The sequence below is a fragment of the Trematomus bernacchii genome, unplaced genomic scaffold (genome assembly GCF_902827165.1).
Source record: "Trematomus bernacchii unplaced genomic scaffold, fTreBer1.1, whole genome shotgun sequence".
NCBI classification, from domain to species: Eukaryota; Metazoa; Chordata; class Actinopteri; order Perciformes; family Nototheniidae; genus Trematomus; species Trematomus bernacchii.
Window position 1 is genome coordinate 3,180,548 of NW_022987469.1, and position 25,131 is coordinate 3,205,678.

The window sequence follows — 25,131 nt, forward strand, 5'->3', positions numbered from 1 at the left end:
AGAGATGATCAGAGAACGCTTTCCCTCTGAACATTAGGATACAGGGTGAGGGACAGAGGTAAGGAGGCCCAACGTGTCTACGTAAATGCACTCCCCTGCCATAGGCCGTAGACCAGCTAAGCATCTCTGTACCCCATGACCCTCTATGAGGCCGTAGACCAGCTAAGCATCTCTGTACCCCATTACCCTCTACGAGGCTGTAGACCAGCTAAGCATCTCTGTACCCCATTACCCTCTATGAGGCCGCAGACCAGCTAAGCATCTCTGTACCCCATTACCCTCTACGAGGCCGTAGACCAGCTAAGCATCTCTGTACCCCATGACCCTCTACGAGGCCGTAGACCAGCTAAGCATCTCTGTACCCCATTACCCTCTACGAGGCCGTAGACCAGCTAAGCATCTCTGTACCCCATTACCCTCTACGAGGCCGTAGACCAGCTAAGCATCTCTGTACCCCATTACCCTCTACGAGGCCGTAGACCAGCTAAGCATCTCTGTACCCCATTACCCTCTACGAGGCCGATAGACCAGCTAAGCATCTCTGTACCCCCATTACCCTCTACGAGGCCGTAGACCAGCTAAGCATCTCTGTACCCCATTACCCTCTACGAGGCCGTAGACCAGCTAAGCATCTCTGTACCCCATTACCCTCTACGAGGCCGTAGACCAGCTAAGCATCTCTGTACCCCATTACCCTTACGAGGCCGTAGACAGCTAAGCATCTCTGTACCCCATTACCCTCCACGAGGCCGTAGACCAGCTAAGCATCGTGTACCCCATTACCCTCTACGAGGCCGTAGACCAGCTAAGCATCTCGTACCCCATTACCCTCTACGAGGCCGTAGACCAGCTAAGCATCTCTGTACCCCATTACCCTCTACGAGGCCGTAGACCAGCTAAGCATCTCTGTACCCCATTACCTCTACGAGGCCGTAGACCAGCTAAGCATCTCTGTACCCCATTACCCTCTACGAGGCCGTAGACCAGCAAGCATCTCTGTACCCCATTACCCTCTACGAGGCCGCTAGACCAGCTAAGCATCTCTGTACCCCATTACCCCTCTACGAGGCCGTAGACCAGCTAAGCATCTCTGTTACCCCATACCCTCTTACGAGGCCGTAGACAGCTAAGCATCTCTGTACCCCATTACCCTCTACGAAGGCCGTAGACCAGCTAAGCATCTCTGTACCCCATTACCTCTACGAGGCCGTAGACAGCTAAGCTATCTCTGTACCCATTACCCTCTACGAGGCCGTAGACCAGCTAAGCATCTCTGTACCCCATTACCCCTCTACGAGCCGTAGACCAGCTAAGCATCTCTGTACCCCCATTACCCTCTACGAGGCCGTAGACCAGCTAAGCATCTCGTACCCATTACCCTCATACGAGGCCGTAGACCAGCTAAGCATTCTCTGTACCCATTACCCTCTACGAGGCCGTAGACCAGCTAAGCATCTCTGTACCCCATTACCCTCTACGAGGCCGTAGACCAGCTAAGCATCTCGGTACCCCATTCCCCTCTAACGAGGCGTCGTACCAGCTAAAGGCAATCTCTGGAACCCCTCTACGAGGCCGTAGACCAGCTCAGCATTCCTCTGTCACCCCATTACCCCTCTACGGCTAGACCAGCTACGCCAATGTACCCCATTTACCCTCTCGAGGCCGTAGCCAGCTAAGCATCTCTGTACCCCCATTGCTCCTCTACGAGGCCGTAGGACAGCTAAGCATCTCCTGTACCCCCATTACCCTCTACGAGGCCGTAGCACCAGCTAATGCATCTCTGCTACCCCATTACCCTCTACGAGGCCGTAGACCAGCTAAGCGCATCTCTGCTACCCCTATGATCCTCTACGAGGCCGTAGACCAGCTACAGCATCTCTGTCCCCCATTACCCTCTACGAGGCCTTAGACCAGCCTAAGGCATCTCAGTACCCCATTAACCCTCTACGGAGCGCCGTTAGACCAGCTAAGCATCTCTGTCTGACCCATTACCCTCTACGAGGCCGTAGACCAGCTAAGCATCTCTGTACCCATTACACTCTAGGAGGCCGTTTATTTAGACCGCTAAGGCATCTCTGTACCCCATTACCCTCTAGGAGGCCCAGTAGGACCAGGAGAAGGAAACGGGGGGTGGGGGTAAAGGGTGAGGGGTTTTCGAGTAAACCACAGGGGTAAAAAGTGAAAGAAGATGTTAAATAAGGTACTACATTTCTATTTTTTTAGTTATCCTATCTTATGTTAAAATATTAGATTAGAATATAAATTGAAAACACATTTTTTAATTCTTATCTTATGTTATAAATATTTTAGTATATTTTAAATTTCAAACAAATACATTTTAGATTTAAAAAAGAAAGAAAATTGTATTGGACACATCATCAGGACCGAGTGTTTCGGCCATTATCACAATACACCCTCACCCTCATTCAAATAATACTAATATGAATCTAATACTTAAAAAACAATAACCTGTGCCCCATACACCGCACGCCTCCAGGTATTCCTCATAAGTTAGAGGTACATTGAGTCTGGAGCAAAAAGGTAGTCTCACACACAGACCCTGCATCGAGGTGCGAACACATCTTTTCAATAAAATAGGGTTAAGTTAGGGTTAGATGCATATCATCTAGGACTTTGGTTTAGGCACATAGGGTTAAGTTAGGGTTAGATGCATATCATCTAGGACTTTGCGATTCTGAAATATCTCAGGCTAACTTCCTGTCACATGGGAACTAAAAAGAACTGCTTCATGCAGTACGGGAAGTCACCAGAAGGAGTCACTATAACACACCAAATAATTGGCGGAGCCAGAACAGAAGGTTTTGTCCTGTTTTAAGCCGTGACCTTTGACATTAGGTAGACCAGAGGGGTCAAACAACATGTACTCTTCGAGCCGGTTCAAACGAGACCGTGTTCAAAGACCTCGGACCTTCCTATGCGCCGGGAGATTCGTATGTAGTCTCTATGGTTATGGTTAGGGTAAGAGGTTGGGGTAAATGGTTTGGCCATGAGAGACCTCATCATTTTAAATGCAGGACTTTTTTATGTGTGTTAGGTTGTGGAAGAGCGAAGGGCCCCTGCGTGGTGCACTGGCTCTCGGTAAAATAGGCGTTTAAAAAAACATTAAAAAACTCCATAAACATAGCCCTATTAAGACCTTATAAAAACCCTTTTTAAAAAGCATTATAAAAGCACTGTGAGGACAAGACCGTTTTAAAAGACTGGTTAAAAAGGGCAGGACGGGGCGTGTGTGTGTGTGTGTGTGTGTGTGTGTGTGTGTGTGTGTGTGTGTGTGTGTGTGTGTGTGTGTGTGTGTGTGTGTGTGTGTGTGTGTGTGTGTGTGTGTGGAGCTCGTCCCAATGGAATCAGTAAAAGACCTTGAATGAGAAGGGGATCTAAAATGGTTAATTTAAAAGTGATTCTAGTTCTGTTAGTTAAAACCATGCATAAAATACATTTAATACATTTAAAAATAAGTAGAATTAAAACAATCTCCCCAATAATCTAAATAAATAAATTGATTATTAATAGGTTTAAAAGTAAAAGGAGTGTTAAAATTAAACTAATATTAATTAAAAAAAGGAGGGCACACTGGGTTAGTAAAATCATATAAAATGAACTAGATGTCACTGGAAAATAAAAACCACTAAGATCAAGGTCGGGTAAGTTTAAAAGATTCCAAAGGACAGGTGTTTGCTCTGTGTGGCAGGTCGGTGAAGAGTTTCTCTCTGCGGGGGGTTTTCTGGCCTCCAGGGAAGAAAATAAATTTAAATAAATATAAATAAATAAAAATAAAATGATCGCTCCTCATGTGGCTTTGATTATAATCATAAGGTAAAAACATGCACATATATACATTAAAGGAAATAAAAACATAAATATAAACACCATTATGATAAATAAGATTAGTTAAAAATGGAGCACACCAGTAAAAAAAGTCCAGATGAGGAGGATATAAAAATGTCTATAAATAATTAATAAATATAAGTGCTGTAATGGCATCCAAGGTTTCCTTTGATGCCACTATAGAGCGGGGTTGACGACACGCAATCCAGAGCAATAAGCAGCCGAAGGTTTTCAGTCAAAAAATGTAATTTATTAACAAAAAAGGTATTGACTTAAATAGTCTCAAAATAACAAATCTAACTAATAATTTCGGCGATATACTTTCCTATATAAACTATACTTTGCAGTCGAATTTGCAACACTAATTTCATTTACAATTTGCGGTCGAAAAAACTGTTCCGCTCCCCGTCTCATCAGGTCTCAGAGCACCGCGGCTGTCCTCAATTACCTCACTTAAATAAACACCGGAAGGTACAAGGAAACAGATCATATTTACGATTTGAAATAAAAAATCATTTCATCAAAAGATATTCACCATGGCAATATAAATCATTTTACATCATTAATTCATTTATCAAATTATGAATCTAAATAATAACTTTGACTTCATTGTGGCTCTAACATACCGGCCCCTAATTGTTGACGCAGTAGCAAAACAATTAAAACATTATAATAGAGCCAAAAAACAAGCAGTTACTCAAATGTAACTGTCATCAATATACAATCATTGTCATAGTTCATAGTCCAATGTTTGTGTTAGGTGTGTTTGCATGAGTTCAAGAGAAAAGGGGGGGGGGCATATGTGTGTATGTGTGATACTGGGTGTCAGAGGTTACTAGCACATGACACCTTGTGTTCAATCAACTGCTTCCAGAAGCAGACAGAGCTTGTCAATTGGCCGCTGTAAGGTGCTACTCTTGGTTTTCACCAAGACACTTCGGACAAGCCCTTTCGACCCTGACAACGTCTTTACCACCCGGCCCATTTGCCAGGAATTTCTTGGTGCTGTATTATCCACGATGACGACGAGATCATTGGGGCGAAGGTTCCGTTTGGGGTTGTGCCATTTGACTCGCTGTTGCATGATTGGGAGATATTCTCTTATCCATCTCCTCCAGAAGAGATCTGCGAGGTATTGTGCCTGTCTCCATCTCCTCCGTGAGTACAAGTCCTCCTTGTGAAAGAGTCCAGGTGGCATAATCGGTTTTGTCTTTAGCAGAAGGAGGTGATTTGGCGTGAGGGGTTCGAGATCGTTTGGGTCACTTGAAACTGTAGTCAATGGTCTGTCATTCATGATGCTCTCAACTTCGCACAAAGCTGTCTGTAGAGTCTCATCATCCAATCTCTGTTCTTTTAGAACGGAACACAGAATCTTTTTTACAGGTCTGATGAGCCTCTCCCAAACTCCACCATGGTGGGCTCCATATGGCGGATTAAAAGTCCATTTTACTCCGTCCCCGAGTAATGCATTTTGAATCTTGTGTTGATTCAGGTCTTTAAGAGCAGCTCTAAGCTCTTTCTGCGCTCCCACAAAGTTTGTGCCGTTGTCTGTCCTGATGCTTGTCACTTGCCCTCTGCGACATATGAATCTGCGCAAAGCATTGATGCAGGAGTCAGTGTCCAATGAGCTCGAAACTTCCAGATGTATGGCACGACTCACAAGGCAGGTGAAGATCACTCCCCAACGTTTTACATTTGCTCTGCCTCGTTTAACCTCCAGGGGTCCAAAGAAGTCAATACCAACATGAGTAAAGGGTGGTAGATCTAGAGACACCCGATCCTCTGGGAGGTCAGCCATTTTCTGCTCTCCAACTGTGGCTAGCATTCTTCGGCAGAAAACACAGGCTTTGATTATTTTTCTGGCTGCCGAGTTAGCACGAGGCAACCAGAATCTTTGATTTAGTCTTGAGAGCATGTGGCTTCTCCCCGAGTGTCCAATCTGCTGATGGATGTGGCCCAGGATCAGTTTGGATATAGTCGAGTCTTTGGGCAAGATAATGGGGTTCTTCAGATCCATTGGCATTGCCGATTTGCTTATTCGTCCTCCCACTCTTAATATGCCTTCAACTAAGATTGGGTCCAGCTTCCTGATAGAGCTGCTTGCTCTTACTTGCCTTCCTTTCTCCAAAAGTGCAAGTTCCTGAGAGAAGTGACGTCTTTGCTCAAAGTCAATTATTGACTTTTCAGCTTCTCTAATGTCCTCCACAGACAGATGTTGTGATCCAAATGTCAACTTTAGCTTGTTCATTTTGTCCTTTAAGGATTTCAAAAGAGTCCAATCTGGGGCAAGGTCAGCTTTAGCAGATTTCCTTCTTTGATTTAGCAGAAGAAGGATTCCCCTTAATTTAAGTATCCAAGCAACCCCTCTCTGCAGTCTGCTCCATGATGAGTAATACTCAAACAGTTTGCTGGTTGGGTTGGTTTCGTGGACACTCAAACTGTTAACTGCTACGTCCTTTCTAACCTCTGGGTCCTCTGATGGAATAAGGCCCAGGTTCTTAGGTGTTTTTGGCCAATATTCCTTTTCCTTTTCCAGATACTTAGGTCCTGTTATCCACCTTGATGTCTTTAGAAAGTCTTCTACATGCAGCCCACGGGATGCTTCGTCGGCAGGGTTGTCCATGGAGCTCACATGCCTCCACTGCTTCTCCTGAGACAGGTCCTTGATCACTGAAACTCTGTTTGCCACAAATGTGTGATATCGTTTAGTCTGGTTGCTGATGTATCCGAGGACAGAGGTGCTATCTGTCCAGAAAGTTGAGTCGTTGAGGTCCACTTTAAGCTCCCTTTTCAACATCCTGTCCACCTTTACTGCAAGTGTTGCTGCAGTAAGCTCCAATCTGGGAATAGTGATCTGTTTGAGTGGAGTCACTCTGGATTTCCCCAAAATAAATGAAACATGGACCCTTCCCATACTGTTTGTAAAGCGAAGATAGCTGGTGGTGCCGTAACCTTTTTCGCTTGCGTCACAGAAGTGATGAAGCTCTGCAGTCCTGATTGGTCCAAAATGCTCAGGTTTCATACACCTGTGCACTTGAAATCTGCTGAGCTGTTCCAACTCTGTGATCCATTTCTGCCATTGTTTTGAGTATTCTTCTGGGATGATTTCATCCCATCCACACTTTATCCTGCATAGCTCTTGGAGGATCTGCCTGGCTTTAAGGATAAATGGGGAGAGGAATCCTAATGGGTCGTAGATGGAACTGACTGTAGAGAGGATCCCTCTCCTGGTAAGAGCTCCGTTTTTGATATTGACTTTGAATATGAAGGAGTCTTTCTCTGTATCCCATTTGATTCCAAGTGCTCTTTCTATTGGCAGGTTTTCCCTGTCAAAGTCCAGATCCTTGAATAGCTTTGCTCTGTGATGCTCAGGTATACTTGCAAGCACTTCACGGTTGTTACAGACCCATTTGGTCAATGAGAAACCTCCTTTGGTGCATGCGTCTCTGAGGTCTCTGATAAGCTTAATAGCTTGTTCAACTGTGGCCACTGATTTGAGGCAATCATCAACGTAAAAGTTGGAATTGATTGTTTCAGTTACCTCTTCATCGTACTTGAAGCTGTTGTCTTCTGCCACTTGTCTGAGAGCATAGTTAGCAATGCTAGGTGAGGACACAGCACCAAAGAGGTGGACCTTCATTCTATATGCCTCCAATGCCTTTTCAGTGTCTCCATCTGGCCACCACAGAAACCTAAGGAAGTCTTTGTGCTCTCTCTGGACTTGCACTTGATAGAACATTGCCTCGATGTCCCCCATGAAAGCAATTTGTTCTTGGCGGAATCTAAGCAGAACTCCAATGAGAGTGTTTGCCAGGTCTGGACCTTGGAGAAGTTCCTTGTTAAGAGATGTGCCTTTGCATGATGCAGTGCAGTCAAACACAACTCTAAGTTTGCGCTTTTGTTGATGGTAAACACCGTGGTGAGGTATGTACCATATCTGTCCATCATTCCTGTTAAGCTGTTCTGGTGGCACTCTCTCTGCATAACCCTTTTTTAACACATCCTCCATGAATGTTTTGTATTCCATGGCATATTCTGCATCCCTCTTAAACCTCTTTAGGAGATTTAGAGTACGTTGTTTTACCATTTCATAGTTATCAGGCATAACTATGTCCTTTTTTCGAAAAGGCAAGGGTACTTCATTGTGGCTCTAACAAGTGCTTTTAAATAAAAGACGTGGAGGGTGGATTCAAACAGGCTGACACACCCGCAGAGAAGGAGATTACAATCACCGATCTGCAGGGGAGAGAAACTGGGGGGAGAGGAGATCACACAGGGTGTTGAGGTTATTAAAACATGTTTGAGTGGTGGGAGGCGGACCCATCAGTTGTACTTTTCGTTTAATCGGCCCGGGTCAATGGTGCCCAGGCGATGGATCCACCTCCGCTCCGCCGCTCGCCTCTGACCCGTGCTCCAGCCGCTGCTGCTCTCCAGGCCCATAGACTGCACGTTCTGGAGGTCATGGAGTTTGAAATGGTTGTATAAAACGCTCGTGCCGTCCCCGTCTCTGATTCTGTATCGGTGTTGTTTTATTCTGAGGCTGATCTCATTGCGCGTTTCCCCCACAAAGAGTCTGTGGCAGGCCTTGCACCTAATTGCATAAATAGCGTTTTTTGTGTTAGGTGTCAAGACCTGCCGAACATTACTCCCCTCTCGAGAGAAGGGATTACAAATGTGGGGGAGGCGAATGAAATCAACCTCAGAAACTCGAGGCGCCTCCCTAGTTTTGGTGCTTTTGTTGAGGTTTGTGTGGACCAGAAGGTCCTGGAGATTCTTATTCCTCCAGTAAGCGGAGATCAGCCGGGTGTGTGAGACAAGTGAACTGAGTCAGCCTGCCAACAAGCAGCCGTCTGCTGTCATTTGAAACATGTTCCCCCACTTTTTAACACAGTTTTACCCACGTTTTGAGCACTTATTCCTGGGTCAATGTGTCCTCTTCCCCCCCTGGGTGTGTGTATGTCTGCCTTTGAGTGTGATATGCTGCTTAAAGCAGTGATTCTGCTGTTTTTAGTTTATTGTACATTTAATAAATTAAATATGATTAATATGTACATTGTTCTGTCTATACTGACACGTTTATGTCCATATCTCTGTCTGTTTGATGACTCCAATGTACACCGCCTAAAAACGACAATTATGACTGAATTAAAACAGTTTGACCTGATTTTAACACTCATGTAGCCATGTTTGCAGCGCTGCTCACCGGGTAACACTTGAAATACACTCTCCTGTTGAATTAAAACAGTTCCCCTGACTTTAAACACTAATGTACCCATGATTCAGACACTTATTCCTGGGTTAATATTTCATCTTTTCCACCACCACTCGTGCTCGGCTTGTTTTGTTATTGTACGCAAGTTGCTCAGGCTGCATTAACTCAGTTACAAAGCTGTATAACATGAGCACAAAGAGCACAACTTCAGTCGACTCCATCTCCATCATGTCTGAGGTCGGAAGGTAAACAACAGACGCCTAATGTACAGCGAGTGGGTGGGCGTCGCAGTATACGCGGGAACTTTTTCTTCTTCTTCTCTTGTTTTTGTAGCGGATTGCAAACAACTTTAAGGTGCATACCGCCACCTACTGTACTCGCCGTGAAGTGGTTTGTGGCCTGCCAGTAAAGCCAAAGCAGAAGAAGAAGAAGTGACGTCAGCGGCTCATTTGCATAATCTTCCCTCAGGGAAAAGTACTCCGGTGTGAACGCGATCTGTACTAAGTGCCCTGGGGTTAAAAGCGCCGGGGCACTGAGTGCCTGAACTAAGTACTGCAAAGTACTTGGTGTGAACGTGATCTGTACTAAGTGCCCGGGGGTCAAAAGCGCCGGGGCTCTGAGTGCCGGAACTAAGTACTGCAAAGTACTCCGGTGTGAACGCGATCTGTACTAAGTGCCCTGGGGTAAAAAGCGCCGGGGCTCTGAGTGCCAGAACTAAGTACAGGAAAGTACTTGGTGTGAACGCGCCTAATGAAAGACACTCGGAGGGGTTTTTTGGGAGAAGACCTCTTCTGACGTCTCCACTGCCCTAAACCCCTTTCAAAGATTTCCTCCCTAGTGACACTAACATTAAAGAGTGTCGTTGTGTCCACTCGTCCACTAAGTGTTTCGATGGCTTCAGCAAGACTTGAAGGAAACAATTAGAAGTTGATTAGACAACTGGATCTAAAACGTTTTCCCTTAAGAGACCCCTTTTGTATCATTGAGTAAACTGACGACCCCTGACTGATGTGGCCTCTTTTAAATGATATTCAAGGCATAACAATAACAATGCAGAGCAACGGATGAACGGTACAACACAAATAGTGAACACAATAACTGCAGGACGTTTGTTTAAAATAAGCAATTACAGGTACATTTGAAGCATATTACCTTTTCACTCGCCCTGTCAGTTCTTCACTGGCATGTTCTTCCAAATCGATCATTTGTGTCGACTGCAATGTATTGATGAGGGAAAAAAGATTTCAATGGGGCATGCCTTAATCATGGTTTACAATATCTAACACTGCAAGAAAAAACTATATAAAGAATGTGCATAATAGGAGAAAAATAAACCTTAGCCGTAGCATCCAGGCCGCTTCCAATGGTACCATTTTGGAATATGATTGCATAAGTATATATGATATCTATGTGGGAAGAGCAAAACAAGTGTGCAGTTAGAACTATAACCCTCCACACATGTCACCTCTGTTGAAGCTGATTTGGGACCAGTAGTACTTCAGTGGATTGGGTAACTACAGTAATACATACAAAATGTCCCCAAATTGGGATCAATAAAGTGCTTCTTGTATTATCTTGACTGCTTTCCTTATTATTTTTTCTATCTTACCTGGGAGTGGTCAGCATTTTCGGGGATATTGAGAGTCCTCCTGCCAAGTCCAGCCTGGAGAAGGACCATTTCATCCGATGGTGTTCTTTCTGTGCACGTATTGAGCAGAAAGAACTGGATTGGGGTTGACCTAAGAGCCCTTCTTTTGGGAGATATAGCTTTTACCGGATTTGAATAGGCCGGGGAAAGCCCTGAGGAGTTGAAAACAATGTGTAAGAGAGGCATTTAAGAAGCTGTTATACAATATATTCATTCTAAACAATCTGAAGAGCGTTCATTTCTATTAAAAAATACCCTGAATTATAGTCAATTGCCCAGTTATTACAATGACAATTCAGTTCAGAACTATCTTTATTTCCTAACGGATCCAAACCGGGCCATATTTTGATCCACTGTATTTCCTGCTGTAGAAGGAAAGCCAGGGGTCCTTTGTTGCTGCTGCCCCTGGACTGCCTGACGCTGCCTTGTCCCAGCCTGCTGCCTGTTGCCAAGAGCAGACTGCTGCTGTCCCTGTATAGTAGGCTGTCTGTTGCCCACCTCCACCTGCTCTCCCTGAACCTGTACTTCATCTGTGAACACAATTTAAAGATGTCTAAATAAACTGAGTACTAAATACGTAAAGTAGTTAGAATATATAAAGGCTTCATTAATTAAACATTACCCAGATAGTCACAAGCCCTGGAAATAAATAGAAGAAGAACAAGAAGAAGATGAACCTTTAGTTCAGTTTTTCACTCTGGTTTTAATATAGGTCGGTCAAACTGTCACTGAAACACCTCGGCGTGCTTCGGCCGGCCAAGACTGCAGCTGTCATCTTCTGTAAACGACTGACCATTAGATGAATCTGTGAAGACAAGTGATCTCCCCCTAGTTTCACTTACGATGTTGAGAAGTTGGTTCAGCCAAGGCAACAACACGCCTGGTAGCATTTTGTAACTCTGTTAAAACAGACACAAACAAGAAATAGTCAAATTGATTGTCACAGTGCAAAGACATGTTGTTTATCCAGATCTGCTGACAGTTCACTTTAGCTAACCTTTATTATTGTGGGCAGACAGCTGTGTCACTTTCTTCTTATACCGTGGCTTGTAAATAATGCAATGTCAATATCTGAAATGCCCGTCAAGCATATCAAATGATAGTTATGTTAAACCATAGTTTTCTATATGCATAGCTAAAAGTACCGTACCTTTGTACGTACCTCCTTGTCGTCGGCCATTCTTTTTCTGCGGGGCTTTCCCGCTCCGATATCTCTGGTCATTTGAAAACGGCCAATCATAAAAGAGGAGGGGTGTAACCAATTAGATTTGGCGTTACTGGCACATGGAACACACACACATCACATGGAACACACACAACACATGGAACACACACATCACATGGAACACACACATCACATGGAATACACACAACACATGGAACACACATCACATGGAACACACACATCACATGGAACAAACAACACATGGAACACACATCACATGGAACACACACATCACATGGAACACACACATCACATGGAACACACACATCACATGGAACACATGGAACACACACAACACATGGAACACACACATCACATGGAACACACACATCACATGGAACACACACAACACATGGAACACACACATCACATGGAACACACACAACACATGGAACACACACAACACATGGAACACACACAACACATGGAACACACACATCACATGGAACACACACATCACATGGAACATACACATCACATGGAACACACACATCACATGGAACACATGGAACACACACATCACATGGAACACACACATCACATGGAACACATGGAATACACACATCACATGGAATACACACATCACATGGAACACACACAACACATGGAACACACACACATCATATGGAACACACACATCACATGGAACACACACATCACATGGAACACACACATCACATGGAACACATGGAACACACACAACACATGGAACACACACATCACATGGAACACACACAACACATGGAACACACACATCACATGGAACACACACATCAAATGGAACACACACACAACACATGGAACACACACATCACATGGAACAAACAACACATGGAACACACACAGCACACGGAACACACACATCACATGGATCACATGGAACACACACAACACATGGAACACACACAACACATGGAACACACATCACATGGAACACACACATCACATGGAACACACACACATCACATGGAACACACACAACACACACATCACATGGAACACACACAACACATGGAACACACACATCACATGGAATACACACAACACATGGAACACACACAATACATGGAACACACATCACATGTAACACACACATCACATGGAACAAACAACACATGGAACACACATCACATGGAACACACACATAACATGGAACACACACATCACATGGAACACACACATCACATGGAACACATGGAACACACACAACACATGGAACACACACATCACATGGAACAAACAACACATGGAATACACACATCACATGGAACACACACATCACATGGAACACACACATCACATGGAACACATGGAACACACACATCACATGGAACACACACAACACATGGAACACACACAACACATGGAACACACACATCACATGGAACACTCACATCACATGGAACACACACATCACATGGAATACACACAACACATGGAACACACATCACATGGAACACACACATCACATGGAACAAACAACACATGGAACACACATCACATGGAACACACACATCACATGGAACACACACATCACATGGAACACACACATCACATGGAACACATGGAACACACACAACACATGGAACACACACATCACATGGAACACACACATCACATGGAACACACACAACACATGGAACACACACATCACATGGAACACACACAACACACATGGAACACACACAACACATGGAACACACACAACACATGGAACACACACATCACATGGAACACACACAACACATGGAACACACACATCACATGGAACACATGGAACACACACATCACATGGAACACACACATCACATGGAACACATGGAACACACACATCACATGGAATACACACATCACATGGAACACACACAACACATGGAACACACACAACACATGGAACACACACATCACATGGAACACACACAACACATGGAACACACACATCACATGGAATACACACATCACATGGAACACATGGAACACACACAACACATGGAACACACACATCACATGGAACACACACATAACATGGAACACACACATCACATGGAACACACACATCACATGGAACACACACAACACATGGAACACACACATCACATGGAACACACACATCACATGGAACACACACAACACATGGAACACACTCACATCACATGGAACACACACATCACATGGAACACACACAACACACACATCACATGGAACACGCACAACACATGGAACACACACATCACATGGAACACACACATCACATGGAATACACACATCACATGGAACAAACAACACATGGAACACACACATCACATGGAACACACACATCACATGGAACAAACACATCACATGGAACACACACAACACATGGAACACACATCACATGGAACACACACATCACATGGAACACACACAACACATGGAACACACACATCACATGGAACACACACACAACACACACATCACATGGAACACACACATCAAATGGAACACACACAACACATGGAACACACACAACACATGGAACACACACATCACATGGAACACACACATCACATGGAACACACACAACACATGGAACACACACACATCACATGGAACACACACAACACATGGAACACACACAACACATGGAACACACACAACACATGGAACACACACATCACATGGAACACACACAACACATGGAACACACACAACACAGGGAACACACACAACACATGGAACACACACATCACATGGAACACACACATCACATGGAACACACACATCACATGGAACACACACATCACATGGAACACACACATGACATGGAACACATGGAATACACACATCACATGGAATACACACATCACATGGAACACACACAACACATGGAACACACACATCACATGGAACACACACATCACATGGAACACACACATCACATGGAACACACACAACACATGGAACACACACATCACATGGAACACACACAACACATGGAACACACACATCACATGGAACACACACATCACATGGAACACACACACAACACATGGAACACACACATCACATGGAACAAACAAACAACACAGCAGCTACGGAGTTCTAGACCTGAGATCAAACACACTAGACATCCTCATGAGGAACCGGCGTATTAGGTAAGGAAAATTGGATCTGACTGCCGTAGGCAGACGGATCGTTGCACTCTCCGTCGTAGATTCCGTCCAGGTGTAATCATATCTCACTCCAGTTCCTCTCGTAAACTGTTTCGGATAAAAATTATGTTTAAGATGCCATATCACGGTAGTGTTTATACTGACATCCACATTAAAAATTCACACATCTTCAGTAGAAAACCCAGATATCATTGAATGTTTCAGCCATTACATCCATACATTCTCCTCTGGGGGTGGCCCTGCGTGGGGGGATCACTTCCCAGCAGTGTGCGTCTTAAAAATTGTAGCTTTGCGAGTAGGCCTCAGCGTGCAGGAAGACAATTTAGCCGGAACAAAGTGAGCCTGGGAGATGGCGTCACTCTTATATAGTAGGGCGGGGCCTCGTAAAGTCACCGTATATTCCCTTTCAAACAGAGCCTGGAGATGGCCTCTGAATTAATTTTGGGATGAGCCTTATGAAGCTTCCCTATACTCCCGTGAGCAGGTAAGTATGTGCGACGTGTTCCAGTGTGTGGGCTTAATTTTTAGCTTTCCAACACGGATCAGGCTATGCGCGTGGACCACCATCTTAGGTTCAGGTCAGTAGGCCACCATCTTAGGGTTAGGCACGTAGCCGAGATGGTTAGGGTTAGGGCTAGACGGAAGGAGAGTGTGTTAAGAGGAGCTAAACAGATCTCCACACAGCAGCTACGGAGTCCTAGACCTGAGATCAAACACACTAGACATCCTCATGAGGAACCGGCGTATTAGGTAAGGAAAATTGGATCTGACTGCCGTAGGCAAACAGATCGGTGCACTCTCCGTCGTAGATTCCGTCCAGGTGTAATCATATCTCACTCCAGTTCCTCTCGTAAACTGTTTCGGATAAAAATTATGTTTAAGATGCCATATCACTGTTTATACTGACATCCACATTAAAAATTCACACATCTTCAGTAGATAACCCAGATATCATTGAATGTTTCAGCCATTACATCCATACATTCTCCTCTGGGGGTTAGGGTTAGGGTTAGGGTTAGGGGTTAGGGTTAGGGGTAGGGTTAGGGGTAGGGTTAGGGTTAGGGTTAGGTTTTTGTAAGGGCCACCAGATCTCCCCATGTCGCCCGACGACTTCATGGTTATACAGAGATCCAAGGAGAGGCACGGGCCATTCGAGAACGTGTCGGCGCCTACCCTAGCTTAGTACCATAGACTGAGTCATAAATGTGTAGAGGTGTGAAGTAGACAGGGTAATTTAAGCTTGAAGGACAGAGACAAGGAGGTTAGCGGTAAGTACCAACGAATACCTTCCCCTTGCCGCAATGGCCGTATCTGTTTATGGCCCGTTTCCTTGCGTCATCCCCAGAAGGGCTCGCCCAGAAAGGGTTTGAAAAAAAGTTCAGAATGAAAAAGTGGGGAGAGGAAATGTGGTTTCATTAATTAAGAGTTTTGGGATTTAGATAAAAAATGTACCATTAGTTAATTTGAATGGTTTGAATTGAGAGTTAATTTTTAGGTAAGCAGTCAGAGTTTTAAGTTTAGGCAGCAAAGCTCGATTAGTTAGGTTTAGAATTGAATAAGGAGCCAGAGCTTAGGTTCATGCAGCAAAGTTCGATTGGTAAGGTTTAGAATTAGGTAAGGGGCCAGAGTTTAGGTTTAGGCGACAAGGTTCGATTGGTTAGGGTTAGGGTTAAGGTTAGGGTTAGAATTGGGTAAGGGGCCAGAGTTTAAGTTTAGGCGGCAAGATTCGATTGGTTAGGTTTAGGGTTAGGGTTAGGGTTAGGGTTAGGGTTAGGCGTTAGAAATGTTGAATCCTGTCACCGTGAAACGGCGGCAGGATCGAATGCTCTCTCCGTCGTTGTCACACATCAAGGCATGTTCACCTCTCATTCAGGCCCCTGGGATACACTGTGTCGAATCTGGCTATCCAAAGTCTCTCACCTCTCCGTCTCTGGGCCACAGACCATCTGGAGTTGGACTCCAGGACCGCTGCTTGAACGGATTGCCATCCATGGAGCAGGAAGTGAGTAACCAAGGGAGTAAGTGTGTTTTTTCTTTTCAAAATATTATGTCTGTGTTGGGTGAATCGTATTGAAATTGTATTGCCAGTTTCACCCACATACTGTAATCCACAATGTTTACATGTAATGAGGTAAACACCGTTTTTAGATTGTAGACTGCCCCGATCCTGTGTTTTATAAACATTGTTATTGGATTTGCTGCGCAACCAGATTTGTTGCTGAAAAAAATCACCATGACCTCTGGAATTTGGGGTCAATATGGGTTGTATTTTAGCTTTGACCAAGTACGACTGCAGGTTTCTGTTTTTCCTAAACGCTGCAATAATAGTGTGGTCTTGTAGAATGTCCGTATTACCTATAATGTTTTGGAAGTTGGATTTGATGACTCTTACTAATTTAACAGCTGACTGGGAATATGTAGTTATAAAAGGCAATTTGGAGGAGACCGAAATGGGTTTCGTCTGTTGAAATGTTCTAAAGCAAGTTCTTAGAAAGGAGCGAGTATACCCTCTAGAGAACAATGCTCCAAAGAGCGTTTTGGTGGCCATAATGAAATCATCTCTGTTGCTGCATATTCTATGGAACCTCAAAAGTTGTGATTTAACCAATCCCGCGTAAGTGTGATTCGGATGGTGGCTAGTTTTGTGGAGCAGGGCGTGGGTGTCTGTCTCTTTAAAAAATACTTTGGCATCCAATTGATGTGTATTATGGAAGTTAATTCCTTTGAATGTGGTGGTGTCCAGAAAGTCCACTGAGGTGTAGCTGGTGATGGATTTAAGTGAGATGGATTTGTTGTGGTTATTGAGAGTGACAACAAATAAATCAAAATCCTCTTTTGAGTGAGACCACACGCCCCAGATGTCGTCCAGATATCTAAAATAGTATTTGGGAGTCTTATGGCAGGAGGAAAGGGCTGAGGTTTCCCACTCTGCCATACATTTTTTCGCATAGGCCGGTGCAAACTTCTTTCCCATAGCAGTGCCTTTAATCTGCAGAAAGAAATCTCCATTAAATTCAAAGTCATTACGTGTCAAATTAATTTCTAATAATTGTAGTAATTCCTTATCTGGTCTTTTTTTATCAGGGTGTTTCCAGAATATGTTTTTTATGGCTTGTATGCCTTCTTGGATGTCAATGTTTGTGTATAAGCTATCTACATCCATGATGAATAGCATGGCGTCCTGAGGTATATCGAGTAGTCTAATTCTTCTTAAAAAGTCGTAGGTGTCCTTTATGTAGCTGGCGTGGGTGATGGAAAGAGGATAGAGGAAAAAATCAATGAACTCGGCCGTAGGTTTCGCTGCTGCAATCAGACACTATGGGTCTGCCAGGAGGAATTTCATGAGGTAAGGACCATTTATGTCTTTCCTTGTGTATTTTTGGCAGCATGTAAAATAGTCTGGCCCTGGGTACATCGGTGCCTGATAGAAACTTCATTTGTTTGGCATTTATGAATTTTTTGTCATATAGTGTTTGTAAAATCTGGTCAACTAATTTGATTGTGTCCAGATAAATCGGTTTGTTCAATTTGGAATAATAGTTGGTGTCCGATAATTGTCTGTATCCCTCCCATAGGTACTGGTCCCGGTCCATAACAACCACTACACTACCTTTATCGGCTGGCTTAATGATGATCTGTTTATTGTTGCTGAGCTCCTGCAATGCTGCAACCTCCTCTGGACAGAGGTTCGGTTGGACTCGGAGCATCTGGAAGCTGCTATCAAAATGGTTGATATCAGCTGCGATGAGAGTAGTGAATTCCGCCGGAAGTGTGCCAGCGGCGGGAACCCAGTGCGATTTGGGAGTAAATGGAGGTGGGACAGAATCTTCTTTGTGTTGAAAATATGTTGCTAGTTTCAGTCTCCTGTGGTACTGTTGTAAATCCCATCTGTCTTGCTCGATAAGATTTGTGTTACTACCTTTTGTAGGGATGAAATTTAGACCCCTGTTTAATAGCGAGATCTGCGGGGGAGTCAATGTGACGTGTTTGGCTAATATTAAAACATTTTTATTCCCCTCCTGTAAAGGCAGATTTGAGGGGACATTTAGTTTACCTGCTCACACCAGTGTTGAAGCATGAGTCTTGCGGTGGACTTCGTCCAATGGACATTATCCTTTTCGGTCCCAAATGACCCGCTTGGCAGCTGTGGTATGTGCTTTAGATTCTGTGTGATGTAGTCATTTAAATCGAGCAAATGTTTTTGTTCATGATGTGGCAGAAGGTATGAGTAATTTATTATAGGTATCCAGATTGCTGCCTGTGGGAACCTCAACTTAGCAGCTCGGACTGCTGCCAGCAGCTGTTTCAAGGTGGTCTTCTTAACTTGATTTGATCTGTTGTTTAGTCCAAATGACAAGATCACTTTTTCCACCACAGTGGAAGAAGTGGCCTTTTTGATAATGGCCTCGGCATGTCTGAACGTAGCCCCCGGGTAACTGTCAATTTGCAGATTATCTATGGTGAATGGAGGGAGTCGCGCTAAATTGGAGTCCCCCATTATTAGCCATTTTTTGCCGACACTCAAACTCCAGTCCTGTAGTTTTTTGACTGTGTTGAGGTGTTTATTAGGTCTGCGTGTTGCTATCATTGGCTCAGGTGGTGTGGGTCGTGACTGCAGCACTGTGTTCATTTGCAGTTGACTCTGGATTGCCGCGTCGAGGCTGCGTGTCGCAACTGGGGACCGAGAGAGAACGGGACAACTAGGCCGTGGAGGGAGCGTTGCTGGTCCCAGAGCGTCCTCCAATACCTCCGGCGACAGAACGAGAATAGAATCCTCTTCAGTCGACACACATGGGTTGAAAGAAGGAGGAGGAGAGTGAGCAGGAGGCTGAGATGTCAAACCGAGTACCCGCCTTCCCCTCGGTGTCAATCGAGGAAGCTTTCTAGTCCTCTGTGTTTTAGGAGCAGGTGCGGTAAGTACAATGCTGGGGGGAATGAGGTACTTTGTTACAACCTCCACTAAAGGTGCTTTTCTTTTTTTAGGGTTCACAGTATGTGTGGGTGATGTGTGGGGTGCCGGGGTCTGTGAGGGGGACCCAATGTGTGCAGGTGGAGCATGTATTTGTGCCACACTTGTGTTTGCAGAAGGACCCACACCCTCTGTTTGGGCTGTGCAGGTGCGGTTACTGTTCGGTCAACAATCTGAGCCGTCAACAGAGCCGCAGTCTGTACCAGTGTTTCATCCTGTAAGCGGCGTCCCAGGTTTCTCTTGGCCCAGGATGAAGCCACATCCAGTGGATTCTGCCAGTGGTAAGTAGACAATGTATTTCATTTGATTATCTGAGTTTCCATCTCATCTGTGTAGTGATCCCGTAGGATCATCATGGTTGTAAAACACCAATTTTTTGCATTGCCTTCAATCAGGGCCTGTGTGTCGGGGTGAGGAGAAGCCGGCTTGATCACCGTGGCCAGGTGTTCAGTCATTTTGGCTATGTTTGGTGGAGGATCTTCCGCCGACACGTTTTTCAGATGATGGATAGTTTTAATGATGGTGTGGATACAGTGTGCTTTCAATAGAAAATCTGGATCCTCTGACTGTTGTTTTTTCTCCTGATGACTGTTTCTGTATGTGGGGTACGTATTGTTTTTGTACTGTGTGTTGTACCGTTTTTTCTCCTGATGACTGTTGAGGTACGTATTGTTTTTGTACTGTGTGTTGTACTGTTTTTTCTCCTGATGACTGTTGAGGTAAGTATTGCTTTTGTACTGTGTGTTGTACTGTTGTTTCTCCTGATGACTGTGGAGGTAAGTATTGTTTTTGTACTGTGTGTTGTTGTGCTGTTTTTTCTCCTGATGACTGTTTCTGTTTGTGGGGTAAGTATTGCTTTTGTACTGTGTGTTGTACTTTTTGTTGTTATGGTTCTGTTTGGTAGCCCTCACATTGTTGTAAGTGGAGTTCTGATTTTGGTATTCTGTAGGATACCGGGTTTCAAAAAATTGTGGCTTATAGCCTGGCTCTTTGTAGCGTTGTCGGGAACTGTTGTCCCCGTATGTTCGTGGTCCGGCCCGTGTGACAGATGTTTTTAAGTTAAGTGAAATCCATCTCACTTAAATCCATCACCAGCTACACCTCAGTGGACTTTCTGGACACCACCACATTCAAAGGAATTAACTTCCATAATACACACAAATTGGATGCGAAAGTATTTTTTAAAGAGACAAGACACCCACGCCCTGCTCCACAAAACAAGCCACCATCCGAATCACACTCACGCGGGATTGGTTAAATCACAGCTTTTGAGGTTCCATAGAATATGCAGTAACAGAGAGGATTTCATAATGGCCACCACAACGCTCTTTGGAGCATTGTTCTCTAGAGGGTATACTCGTTCCTTTCTAAAAACTTGCTTTCGAACGTTTCAACAGACGAAACCCATTTTGGTCTCCTCCAAATTGCATTTTATCACTACATATTCCCAGTCAGCTGTTAAATTAGTAAGAGTCATCAAATCCAACTTTCAAAACATTATAGGAAAAACGGACATTTTACAAGACCACACGATAATTGCAGCGTTTAGGAAAAACAGAAACCTGCAGTCGTACTTGGTCAAAGCAAAGATACAACCCATATTGACCCCAAATTCCAGGGGTCACGGGGATTTTTTTCAGCAACAAATCTGGTTGCGCAGCAAATCCAACAACAATGTTTATAAAACACAGGATCTGGGCAGCCTACAATCTAAAAACTGTGTATACCTTATTACATGTAAACGTTGTGGACTACAGTATGTGGGTGAAACTGGTAACACAATTTCGATACGATTCACTCAACATAGATATAATATTTTGAAAAGAAAAAACACATTTACTCCATTGGTTACTCACTTCCTGCTCCACAGATGGCAATCTGTTCAAGCAGCGGTCCTGGAGTCCAACTCCAGATGGCCTGTGGCCCAGAGACGTAGAGGTGAGAGGCTATGGATAGCCAGATTCGACACAGTGTATCCTAGGGGCCTGAATGAGAGATGAACATGCCTGGATGTGTGACAACGACGGAGAGTGCATTCGATCCTGCCGCCGCTTCACGGTGACAGGATTCAACATTTATAACGCCTAACACAGCCAGTTCCTCTTGTTACCATGTCTGGTGTGTTTATTATCTCTGATGGTCCTGCATAGTCACTGTGGGGAGATTTGGATGTTTCGTGGTTTTTCGTGTCTGGAAGACAGTGAAGGGCTTGGATTAAATGCTTATAATATTAATAATAGCACCTAGCCCTCACAATAATAACCTAAACACAACCACTCCCTCTTCACGCCTAAACCTAAGGATAGTGAGGCTTAAAACAATAATTTTTAAACTGCATAGTCACTGTGGGAAGATTTGCATGTTTCGTGGTTTTTCGTGTTTCGTGGTTTTTCGTGTATTAGACAGTGAAGGGCTTGGATTAAATGCTTATATCAATAATAGCACCTAGCCCTCACAATAAAAACCTAAACACAACCAGTCCCTATTCACGCCTAAACCTAAGGATAGTGAGACTTAAAAATAATTCCTCTTCACGCCTAAACTTAAGGATAGTGAGGCTCAATAATTCCTCTTCACGCCTAAACTGTCTGTTTGTTTTGTACAATGCCATGTCTTTTTATGCTGCTGCAACACAAACATTTCCCAAATTGGGATCAATAAAGTACCATCATATCTTATCTTATCTTATTAGATTCCTTTATCGTCTCTACACAGAGTACAGCGAAATTCCAAGCATTCCCGATGGTGCAATCACACATAACAGACAGTATAAGTATCATTTTGACAATACAAGCCAAACCTTTTAATATATAATATATAAAGTGACTAAATTGGACCTATGATACATTGAACAGTACGCTTCAAAACAACATTACCATACAAACACAAGAACAATACGGTCAAGGCAGTAAAACATGTAAACAAGTCAGTAAGTTATTGCACATGTATTTATCAGTGCAGTTGATAATTACAAAACTAGAAATTAATATGTGTTCTATAAAAACGGTATGAGGTAGAATATAAGGTGCAGTTGGATGTAAACTCGTCATCAATTAACTATTTTAATTAAATTGCCATTTGTAATACTTTTTGACTCTTTCCGCATGTTTTCTTTTACAATGTTATTCTTAACAGCAAATTTACCTAACACCTAGCGATTTCAGCATGAAACAGATTTAAAGTCTTTCTTACATCCCATCCATTGCTTCGTTGCCACATTCAGCCCATTGTCCTCCTTTACTGTCCTTCTTTCCATCATGTTCTCCTCATAAAAAACACTTCCCCTTGACTTGAAATCATGTTATAACCCTATCCATCAGGAGGAACCTCATTTTGAGTTCCTGTCGCAGTCCTTCCACTCAAAGTCCATCACTGGTTTATCCGTCTGCATCAGAAAGCCTCTGGCAGCCACGAGCTCTCTGGACCACTCTGTGCGCATCTGGAACTACGAAACAAAGTAAGAGACCCTCACAAACCAACCAAACCAAGTCTCTTTTATCCAGTCTTATGTTCACTCTTATGTCCTCTCCTAAAGAGTGCAGGGGTTAAATTCGGTCCCAGTCTCATTGGGAGTCTGCTTGTGTTGTTTTCTAGGTGGAGCAAAGTGGCGTTGAAGAAGAACTTCAGAGGGCTTTCTGTCGGCAGCATGATCATATGAAGAAAACGGTCAACGGGCTCAAGACCAGACTGGCCAAATCTGCTGAGCAGCATGAGCAGGTCTACGTCAAGATCCTGAAGGTAAGACATGCAACAGATTTAAAATATTGGAACAATCCTAGTCTATAGTTGTATTCACATGACTCGTCGCCCCCCCCGCAGTAGAACGTTGGTCTGACCATCATCATAAATGAGCTGCATAAGGAGCTGCTTCTGCAGAGAACTCAGAGTGACTCCCAACTCCTCCACCGTGCAGAGAGGCCTTCATCGACACAATAATACCCGTCAATGATTTGCATTTGTTAAGCTTGTATTATTTGTATAAGATTTAAAATGTATCTTCGTCAGCAAATCACCGTTTGATTTATTCCTGAATATAAGACTGAGAATATGGAGCATGGTCAGATCGATAAGAGCAACACTCAGCTGAAGCTCAGCGTCTCCGAGCTGAGGCTCAAACTGAGGACCAGAGACAAGGAGATGCACAAGGACTGTTGTAAATCCCATCTGCCTTGCTCGATAAGATTTGTGTTACTACCTTTTGTAGGGATGAAATTTAGACCCCTGTTTAATAGCGAGATCTGCGGGGGAGTCAATGTGACGTGTTTGGCTAATATTAAAACATTTGTATTCCCCTCCTGTAAAGGCAGATTTGAGGGGACATTTAGTTTACCTGCTCACACCAGTGTTGAAGCATGAGTCTTGCGGTGGACTTCGTCCAATGGACATTATCCTTTTCGGTCCCAAATGACCCGCTTGGCAGCTGTGGTATGTGCTTTAGATTCTGTGTGATGTAGTCATTTAAATCGAGCAAATGTTTTTGTTCATGATGTGGCAGAAGGTATGAGTAATTTATTATAGGTATCCAGATTGCTGCCTGTGGGAACCTCAATTTAGCAGCTCGGACTGCTGCCTGCAGCTGTTTCAAGGTGGTCTTCTTAACTTGATTTGATCTGTTGTTTAGTCCAAATGACAAGATCACTTTTTCCACCACAGTGGAAGAAGTGGCCTTTTTGATAATGGCCTCGGCATGTCTGAACGTAGCCCCCGGGTAACTGTCAATTTGCAGATTATCTATGGTGAATGGAGGGAGTCGCGCTAAATTGGAGTCCCCCATTATTAGCCATTTTTTGCCGACACTCAAACTCCAGTCCTGTAGTTTTTTGACTGTGTTGAGGTGTTTATTAGGTCTGCGTGTTGCTATCATTGGCTCAGGTGGTGTGGGTCGTGACTGCAGCACTGTGTTCATTTGCAGTTGACTCTGGATTGCCGCGTCGAGGCTGCGTGTCGCAACTGGGGACCGAGAGAGGACGGGACAACTAGGCCGTGGAGGGAGCGTTGCTGGTCCCAGAGCGTCCTCCAATACCTCCAGCGACAGAACGAGAATAGAATCCTCTTCAGTCGACACACATGGGTTGAAAG

General features: G+C 44.1%; 1 long non-coding RNA gene and 1 pseudogene across 2 annotated transcripts; one reads left to right on the forward strand and one right to left on the reverse strand.

Annotated features, from left to right (window-relative positions):
• Nucleotides 1-10,402: 10,402 nt before the first annotated feature.
• Nucleotides 10,403-11,925, reverse strand: LOC117493767. 2 transcript variants are annotated; one of them, XR_004557030.1, is made up of 4 exons: nt 11,869-11,904; nt 11,704-11,777; nt 10,668-11,605; nt 10,403-10,464 (listed from the first exon to the last, which is right to left on the reverse strand). It is a non-coding gene; the product is annotated as an uncharacterized LOC117493767 (long non-coding RNA). The 2 variants fall into 2 exon arrangements; XR_004557029.1 differs by having other exon boundaries at nt 11,704-11,925.
• A 6,883-nt stretch (nt 11,926-18,808) lies between these two features.
• Nucleotides 18,809-25,131, forward strand: part of LOC117493388 — a 42,361-nt pseudogene continuing 36,038 nt past the window's right edge.